We start from the raw sequence: 10,577 nt of genomic DNA on the forward strand, positions 1-10,577 counted from the left end.
CAGCAAGCATGCAGTCAGTTCCAGACCTTCAGGAAGAAGGAAAGTTCAGCGGACTAGTCCTTCGCGGAAGAGAGTGGCTCAGGAGACTGAGAAGAGTAATGCAGCTTAAAAAGAGCAACAAAGTGGCCCCGCTCCAGCCCAAGGAGCAGCCTCCTCTGGCACCAGTTGGGACAAAACTCTTCAAGAGCTGTCGGGAGCTTGCGAAGGCAAAAGCCCGAAACCGGGCCCGTATTAGGCCAGCACCTGAACAAGGGGACATAATTGTGGAAGATCTGGAATGAGCGTACGGCGTGACTGTTTTCCTGGCTGCCTACCACTACCGGCTCGTCCATCACCCGGGGAAATCAATGGGCCATGCCGACGCCCTCAACCATTGCCCTCTTCCACCGTTTGTGGAAGACCCGGCTCCAGCTTCATCGCTCCTCCTGATTGGGGATCTTCCGGCAGCGCCTGTATCGGCTGCCACTGTGGCCTCCGCATCTGCCCAGGATCGCACCATCAGCCGTGTGCTCAACTGGGTGCGGAGGGGGTGGCCACAAGGGCCGTTTGCATCAGAGTTCCAAGCATTCGCAACCAGACAAGATGAACTCTCAGCTCATTGCGGCTGTCTGCTGTGGGGAGACCGTGTTGTGATTCCCCAAAGACTCCTGGAGGCTCTGCATGTTGGCTACCCAGGAATCATCAAAATGAAGGCGTTGGCTCAGTGTTACGTCTGGTGGCCTAACATGGACGATGCCATCACTGTCTGGGTGTCCGCCTGTCAAGCATGCCAAGAATCGAGGCCTGCACCACCGGCAGCTAAGGGACACACCTGGGAGACGCCAAAGACACCTGGTCGAGGGTGCACATCGATCTGGCCGGCCCCTTTCACGGCCGGACCTTTATGGTAGTGGCGGTCGCCTATTCCAAATGGCTAGAGGTGGCCCTGATGCCCTCCACCACTACCGAGGCCGTCATCCGGGTGCTGCGAGGCCTGTTTGCGACGCATGGGTGTCCTGATGTCCTTGTCTCCGACAACGGACCGCAGTTCACGTCAGGCACTTTTGAGTGGTATCTTTTGGGACTGGGCATCCCCCATGCCCTAACGGCACCATTTCATCCATCCAGCAACGGGCAAGCGGAGAGAATGGTGCACTCGGCAAAAGAGGCACTGGCGTGCCTGGACCAGGGAGACTGGCATGTTCGGGTCACCAAATACTTGTTCGTGCAACACATCACCCCTCATGCAGCCACAGAGTGGAGTCCTGCTGAACTGTTTATGGGCCGCCGCCTAAGGACACCACTCGACCGGCTGCACCCGGACTTTGCCGTGGCCGAACCCCCAGGCTGTGCCAATGCGCCACGGTCATTTGTTCCAGGAAACCAGGTCTTTGCCCGGAATTATGTGGGGGACATTCCTTGGGTGCCAGCCACAGTAGTGGGAGTCACTGGACCTCGCTCGTACCAGGTGGCACTCGAAGACGGACGCTTGTGGCACCGGCACATAGACCAGCTTAGGCGCGGGGTTGGGGACTTGGACACTACCGTGGTGCCCCCAACTGCGCTCGTGGCCCCGGAAGAGACAGTTACAGATGGCGAGGCTCCACCTACACCTCCCTCGCAAACTGCCAGCGTGGAGCCGAATCAAGCCACTTCAGAGGGTCTGCCAGAAGCACCACAGGCTCAGACCACTCCACTTGCGGAGGCTCCACCCACAGCAGCGGATCCAGGGGATTTGGTTTCAACGCCACCTAGGGTCGCACCACAGCCTCAGCAAGAATTGTGTGGCCCCCCGGACTTGGCTACCAGTCCCCGGCGGTCTGGCAGAGTTTCCAAGTGCCCAACTTATTTAAAGGACTATGTTGTTGGACATGTATCACTGTTGGTCTAAGTGTGTCAAATGTAACCGATATGCTTTTGTGCCTAATTGAACCATTACGTGTAGTGCTGTATATAAGGAAACCATTACGATTGTAACTAACGTGGATTGCTTTAGAAAATGGCAACAGTTGCATTGTTCTGGAGCTCTATATAAGCAGGCTGACTGAGCTCCTCAGCCTAGTTCTGTTCTGGCATCTGAATAAAGAAGAGCTGTTTAAAGAAGAGCTGTGTCGTCTGACATGTTCGCCCACAACTTAACAGGGAGAAAGGATTGAAGAGAAGTGAAAATGACGGGGACAAAAGGCTGACCACTGACTCACCCTTACCGTGCGAGGAAGAAACCAAAAACAATGGGGGGGGGGAATTAGGCCCCTTGGGGATGATGTCTATTTCTTTTTGTGTATCTTGTTGGTGCGTAAGCATAAATAAAGCAAAAACAATAGGTTTGTCGGGTTGTTGGTTGTTGTTTTTTTGGAATTCTCATTTTATATTGTTACGTTGTGAACCGCCCTGTGATCTTTGGATGAAGGGTGGTATAGAAATTTAATAAGGAATGAATGAATGAATGAATGAATGAATGAATGAATGCTCTCCCCAGGGAAACATTCATGGCACCCGCATGGTCAGCCTCAGATACCAGGCTGAGAAAGATGTTTAGGTAGGCTCATTAATTGATATTAGATTAATATCTGCTATGATGGTTTATTTTGTTCAATTAACTAGCACAAAATACAAAATCGAGAATCTAATATTCATTTTCTTCTTAACTATAAGGATTTTGGTCAAGATATTGAAAAATTGTACTAATTAACTGATCAGGAATAGGCCTGCATTGCCTGTGTTCTGGTATTTGTGGCCAATCTGGACATTATGTTAAATATATTTTTAAAAAAATTAAGAAAAGTCCAGGAGCACGTTAGAGACCAACTAAGTTTGTTCTTGGTATGAGCTTTCATGTGCATGCACACACGAAAGCTCATACCAAGAACAAACCTAGTTGGTCTCTAAAGAGCTTCTGGACATTATATATCTATATCTATATCTATATCTATATCTATATCTATATCTATATATAGATATTTCTACTACATCAGACCAACACGGCTACTTTCCTGAATCTAGAACTAAGTCTATTCAGAAATGGATAGTGAACAGCACTACCTTGGCTCTTGGCAGATACGGGATCCTTTGACTTCTAGTTGCCATGCTGCTGCGTTTGCTAGCTGAGCTCTTGCTTTGTTTAGAGACACCAGGGTTTACATGCAAGGAATTTCTCAGAATAGGACTCAGAATGCCATGTTCTCCAGCATTCCCCAACCTTCTTCTTTCATGCCATTTTGTAATTGAGAAGAAGAGGAGGAGGAGGAGGAGGAGGAGGAGGAGGAAGAAGAAGAAGAAGAAGAAGAAGAAGAAGAAGAAGAAGAGTAGTAGTAGTAGTAGTAGTAGTAGTAGTAGTAGTAGTTTGGATCTGATATCCCGCTTTATCACTACCCAAAAGAGTCTCAAAGCGGCTAACATTCTCCTTTCCCTTCCTCCCCAACAAACACTCTGTGAGGTGAGTGGGGCTGAGAGACTTCAGAGAAGTGTGACTGACCCAAGGTCACCCAGCAGCTGATGTAGAGGAGCGGGCAATCGAACCCGGTTCACCAGATTACGAGACTACCGCTCTTAACCACTACACCACACTACACACACATCACATCAAGTAGAACTTGGTGCAAGCAGGAAGACCTGAGATTTCAACTTAGGGCAGTGTTTCTCCACCTGAGGGTCCCCAGATGTTGTTGGACTACAAGTCCCATCATTCCTAGCCAGCATGACCAGTGGTCAGGGATGATGGGAGTTGTAGTCCAACAACATCTGGGGACCCACAGCTTGAGAACCGCTGGATTAAGGGCGGCACTGTTGGGCATTGCTGGGCACTTGCACAAGGACCCTCCCACTGCATGGTCATCAGACTGCCAGTTCTTGCTGCTTGGCATCACCCCCTGTTTGCTCCTCCAGCTTTTTCCTTCAGTGATAGAGGGAGCAAGCAAGTGTGGACAAGGGAGAAAGAACATTGGTTGTCATCTGCTCATTCACTTCTTGCCTGTTGCCTGGACAGGTGAGTAGGCAATGGTGGCTGGAGAGCAACAGAACGAGGGGATGGACATATCATCAATCTAGACCCAACCTGAAATACTGTAATTGATTGAAAATTTTTTGGGGGGCACATGTCAAAGAGTTCTCTCCTCCCCACTTCTAACAATGTCTAAGGATCCTCAGGGGAAAGGTGGAGATCCCTTGTCTGAGGAAATGAAGTTCCAATCAGGGTTTGGCGAGGAGGGGTTGGAGTCAGGATAGGCAAGTGGAAGAGAATCATGGTCGGGGCAGAGTTGGACAGGATTTGACAGGGTGTGTGCAGATTATGAGGAGCTCCAGGGTCAGTCACAAAACAAGAGATACTGCTTCGTGAAATGGACCTCCTCTCCCAATAGGAACTGACCTGGACCCTGCCATTATCATCTAAGGCCCTTCTTTGTGTGCCTCCTACATGACAGGTCCAGAGGGTGGCAACAAGAGATCTGGCCTTTTCCACAGTGGATCCCCACTTGAGGAATGATCGCCTCAGGAAGTCTTGCCTGGGCGCCTTTGTTTCATATCTTTAGGTGACGGGCAAAAATGTTTGGCTGATTAACATTTCATGGCATTTTAAATATGTTAAAGATGCAGCCCAGATGGTACCTCACCCCCTCAAGACTGTCAAACATGTATAAAAAATTAGCAAATACTTGTTGGAGGTGTGGTGGGAGTAATGGCGACATGTATCATATGTGGTGGACATGTAGGAAGATCAAGGTGTTCTGGGGCTTAATTTACAAGGAGTTAAAAAAAATGTTTTGAATAACTTTTTTAAAAAGACCGGAGGCATTTCTGTTAAGCATTGTTGGCAGGGACATCCTGAAGGCCTTTAGGGAGGTATTCTTATACGCAATGGCCCCAGCTCAGACTTTGGTGGCAAAGGGGTGGAAGGAACAAGAAGCCCCGACAATAATGGACTGGCATTACAAGCTACAAAAATTTGCTGAAATGGCGCAGTCAACAAATACCCTGAGAGGCAATTCAAAACAAAAAATGATGGAAAAGTGGGATAGATATAAAACATATGTTCAAAAATACAGTAAAGGTTCGCTATCTATGCTAGCATTTGATTGACGTTGGAGTGAGACTGAGCTGAGAAATAAGACTAAGTGCACATATTGATATAGGAATGTATTAGATAAAATGCAACAAAATATACAATAATAAGAGTACATTCATTTGTAAAAAAGGAATATACAACGGGATAGAAAGGAAGTCTAGTGTGGGGGGGTTGTTTTTGATTTTTCCATTTTCTTTCTTTTTTTTGTTTCATTTTCTTTCTAAAATTTGTATATAATTTTTGTATACATGTTGGAAATTATATTATAGTAAGTCCTGTAATGTAATCTGAGACTGATTACTGATGTAATATAACAAATACGGTAAAATGCAAAATAAAAAAGGGAAAAAAGGAAAAGTGATGCTGCATAAATCTAACAGGACCCAGTACAGAGTACAATCCTCAAATTCCAGAATCGTGGAACTGGGGGCTACACCAAAGGCCATCTAGCCCAACCCTCTGCAATGCAGGGATCACAGTTTGATGCACCCCCCCCAACTTGCTCTGCTTCAGGACCCTTTGCCTATTGCTTCATTACAGAGGCCAGAATTTTGCTTCCTCTCATATTCAAGATTTTTTGTACTTGCATTGTTGTATATAAAACGGGGACTTTTCCATATTGTCTTCTAATGGAGAAATGGATTGTTGGTCTTGTGGAGAAGTTAGCTTGCTTGTCTTCAGGGTAAATGACTTAAGAGGAATATTCCTAGGAAACTGCCTTGGGCAGAGTCAGACACTGACCCATCCACCTCAGCATCGTCTAAACTGACCGGGTTTCAGACAGGGGACATTCTCTGCCCCAACTGGAGATGTAATCCAGGATTATCTATGAGGATGATGAGAATGCAAAGCAGATGGTCTAATCCTGTGCTATGGACACCCCTAGACCTGGGAGTCTTCTACTGCATTTCAAGGAATGTTGGGATTGTCTCCCTTTGGAAATGGGGCTGAATGAAGAAAGATCCAATATAGAAACATGAGCTCGAAAAAAGAGAAGCTTCACCTGCAGACGGAACAGCAGGTGCTTCAAAGTTCTGAAGAAACATGGGGGGGGAGTTGGGCCCAGGGTCAAGGTGGGTGGGTTGCCATGGTAACAATGGCCTGCCCTCCTTTGTGACATCACCTGCTTCTCCCTTAAAAGCCACCAACTACAGGTGTCCATTGTGGGTTTGTGAGGAGAGGCGGAGAGAGGTGTGTAGGTGCGGTAAGAGAGAAATCAGAGGACTTGGATTTTCTTCTGATTTTTACTGCTTAAAGAGGAGGCAGAGCCAGCAGCAAGCATGCAGTCAGTTCCAGACCTTCAGGAAGAAGGAAAGTTCAGCGGACTAGTCCTTCGCGGAACAGAGTGGCTCAGGAGACTGAGAAGCGTAATGCAGCTTAAAAAGAACAACAAAGTGGCCCCGCTCCAGCCCAAGGAGCAGCCTCCTTTGGCACCAGTTGGGACAAAACTCTTCAGGAGCTGTCGAGAGCTTGCGAAGGCAAAAGCCCGAAACCGGGCCCGTATTAGGCCAGCACCTGAAGAAGGGGACATAATTCTAGAAGATCTGGAATGAGCGTACAGCGTGATGGGTCAAGAGAAGGTGCTTTGCTTTGGAGGAGTTAAAAGGAAGTAAGAGAAGAACGAGGGCGACGAGATCAAGGTAACCCTCCAGCCTCTCCTGAGCTGCAGAGGGAACTAAGTTCCTGCAGGAGGAGTGCTCGCCTCCAGACCAGGAGAGGCGAGTCACCAGAGGATCGTGGAGAGCTTGCAAAGGCAAAAGCCCGAAACCGGGCCCGTATTAGGCCAGCACCTGAAGAAGGGGACATAATTGTAGAAGATCTGGAATGAGCATACGACGTGACTGGTGAAGAGAAGGTGCTCAGCTTTGGAAGAGTTAAAAGGGAGTAAGGGAAGAACGAGGGCGATGAGATGAAGGTAACCCTCCAGCCTCTCCTGAGCTGCAGAGGCACAGGGCAGAGAGGTGAAGGGAACGAAGTTCCCGCAGGAGGAGTGCTCGCCTCCAGACCAGGAGAGGCGAATCACCAGAGGATTGGGGCCGCCCTATGCCTCGGGGCAGATAAAAGCGGGCCAGCCCCAGTCCCAAGTTGCGGGAGCAACATTGTTGGTTGCTAGTTCCTGCCTGAACCCTGTCCTGCTTTCCTGCCTGAGCTCCTGACCCGCCCTGGTTCCCTGCTTGCAAGCCTGTTGCTGACTTCACCCGACTCCCTGCCCTGCACCCAGCTTCAGCTACTACGGACTGCCTCCACGTTGCACCTTTGGTCACGGACCTGACTTGGACCTCGCCTCTTGGGTAACCCACGGGACCAGCAAAACGAGGAAGGAGGAAGAAAGGATTGAAGAGAGGTGAAAATGGCGGGGACAAAAGGCTGACCGGACTTGGACCTGCTGGGAAGCGCTGAGCAAAGGCGAGTCCCCAGGCAACGTGGTCAATTTGATCGGCACAAGGCATGCAAGCTCCACCCCCCAGTCGTTCTTAGAGTCCTTATTGGGTGAGCAACGCAGCCAAGCAACACAGTTGGAGCCTCCCTGGCCGGCAGAGAGGGAGGGAGAGGAGCTGCTTCCTTTGAAACCCGGGAAATTAAAGGGACATCATCAATAAGGGTCAGCAGCGGGACACGGCGCTGGGTTAAGGGACTTTCCTGCCAAATAAGGGACGGTTGACAGCTATGCGTATTGCGCTGCACCATTTGCTTTGCATATGTGAACCAAATAAACTCTGCTTGAAATCTGAATTGGTTTTGCCTCTCTGTGTCCAGTCCGTGCTCCAGAATTACCCGATTCCCTTCGGTCCAACATGAGAGGAACACATCGGCGGTGACCTAGCGTTTACAGCTGTTGAGGTAGATGGTTCTCTTTCCTGTTCCCAGGCAGTATTCCAAACTAGAGAACAAAGGAGAAACATGGGAAAGAACATTTCTACATGCAGACAACATGATAGGAGACGTTGGTCAGATTCTAAGCCCGGGCTTTGGCACAGAACAGAAGCAGCTTTTGAATTCTGGGACGGTGAAGGGGCAGAAGGCCTTAGCTCAGGGATAGGCAAACCTGGCCCTCCAGATATTTTGGGACTACAACTCCCATCATCCCTGACCACTTGTCCTGTTAGCTAGGGATGATGGGAGTTGTAGTCCCAAAACATCTGGAGGGCCGAGTTTGCCTATGCTTGCCTTAGCTGCTTGGGGTGCCAGGACAACATGGGAGGGGGCATGGATATTTAAGCCGTTTCCACCCATTCTTCCAGTTCTTTGGAATCTCAGCACCTGCCCCCCCCTTAGATCCAGTGCAGGTTTTGCCGGCTGCCTTGGGGTCCAGTATAAATTTTGGGTTGCCAGTACACTGGCCTGGCAGCCAGGTGTTTTGTTATTGAGTTGAGGTCAGCTGTTAATTCAGTTGCCTAGTCACTTTTAGCAGGAAGTAACAACAACAACAACAACAACAACAACAACAACAACAACAACAACAACAACAACAAATTTATTATTTATACCCCGCCCATCTGGCTGGGTTTCCCCAGCCACTCTGGGCGGCTTCCAACAAAACACTAAAATACAATAACCTATTAAACATTAAAAGCTTCCCTAAACAGGGCTGCCTTCAGATGTCTTCTAAAAGTTTGGTAGTTATTTTTCTCTTTGACATCTGGTGGGAGGGCGTTCCACAGGGCGGGCGCCACTACCGAGAAGGCCCTCTGCCTGGTTCCCTGTACCTTGGGTTTTCGCAGCGAGGGAACCGCCAGAAGGCCCTCGGCGCTGGACCTCAGTATCCGGGCGGAATGTGCAAGAAAGTGCAAGAAGCTTGACAGGTAAATAATGAGTTGTGATGAGCACCCTTAGGCACCTTATAGGACTGAGGGGCATTGCCAGAGACCTGCCACTCAAGGTCTGTGGGACCCTGTGGGCAAGATACAGGGCACCTCTGAGGCTAGCCTGAGTCATCAGACCGGTGCTTAAATCGCCACACGTGATTTAAAAGATGGGAGGACTGCTTACTTGCCCTCCCTAAATAGCATGTCTATGCTCATCCATGAACCTAATTCCCGGAAGCATCTGAGCATTTTATCTGGGAATTTCCTTTGCTGATTTCCTCATACTTATTTGCCAATGGCATTCTTTCTGTTTCATCCACCTCCTCCTAGCCTTTGGCAGAATGGCCTGGCCTAGTTTAATATTGTGTAATATTGCAAAGTATGGAGGTACGTTCTTTTGTTAAGTCCATGGCTGAAAAAGATATTCACTCATCCATCTCTACAAGATCATGCGTATGGCAGAAGACTCCATCGTGTGGCGTTTTAGCACCGCACAGATCTTTAAGCAGAACATGAAGGAACAGAAGTTTTTATTTTGCTTTTTTTGTTTGGTTGGTTAGAAATTGCTTTGGATCGCCCTGGGCAAGATAAAGCAATGGACAACTTAGTTAATTAAATAATGGATAAACCGATGATGGACTACGCCAAAATGGCGAAAATGACCGGGAAAATCAGAAACCAGGAATATAGAAACTTTAATAAGAAATGGGGGGGTTACAATTTACTTAAGAGAACACTGTAAACAACTAAAAACTTTGGCAGGATTAGGGTAATACTTGTAATGTATTAAAATCTAAGGTAATAATGAATTATTTTAAGAAAAATAGAGAAAATTGATAATGGAAACCATGGAGGACTGGAGGGAAGTCTAAGGGTTCAGGGAATCCTAAATGTTGACAATTATGATTAATGTTTGGATTTATATGTATAATGCAAAATTGAATAAAAAAGAATTTAAAATAAATAAACAATAGATAAACCACTTCGGTGGCCGCAGCCAAATCAGGCCCAGGAAACATAGACTTGAACGATCTGTGCTCATTTGTTTACTTATTTCATTAAAATTAAATACTGCTCGCTTGTAAAACAAAAAAAATCTTCCATTTCATGTGGCTCAATGTGGCGCCTTCCATAGTTCTAGTTACAGGTAGGTAGCCGTGTTGGTCTGCTATAGTTGGGGGGAGGGATTCCTTCCAGTAGCACCTTAGAGACCAACTAAGTTTGTTATTGGTATGAGTTTTTGTGAGCTTTTTGTGTGGTATCGGAAGAAGTGTGCATGCACACGAAAGCTCATACCAATAACAAACTCAGTTGGTCTCTAAGGTGCTACTGGAAGGAATTTTTTCTTATTTTGTTTCGACTACGGCAGACCAACATGGCTACCTACCTGTAACTAAAAAAAATTTGTTTGCAAAATAGATAATACAAGCATCCCTTAAAAAATTTACAGCCATGATTTAAAACATACAGAAAGCTAAAACCATAATAGACCAGACTAAAGAATTCAATCTGTGAACTGCCCTGGGATTTTATGAGGAAGGGTGGTATATAAATCTAATAAACAAAATAAATAAAAATGTATTTATTTCATGTGTGTGTGTGTAAAATAAATTTCATGTGTGTTATAAAATAATTAAACAGAAGAAAACTCAAAAGCGGGTTACAAAGTTTTACCGATAAACCATCATGCAAATCTTTCTAGCCATAACTGAAAACATGAAAAAGATCAA

This window comes from Podarcis filfolensis (assembly GCF_964270895.1).
Source record: "Podarcis filfolensis genome assembly, chromosome: 9".
In the NCBI taxonomy this organism is placed as follows: Eukaryota; Metazoa; Chordata; class Lepidosauria; order Squamata; family Lacertidae; genus Podarcis; species Podarcis filfolensis.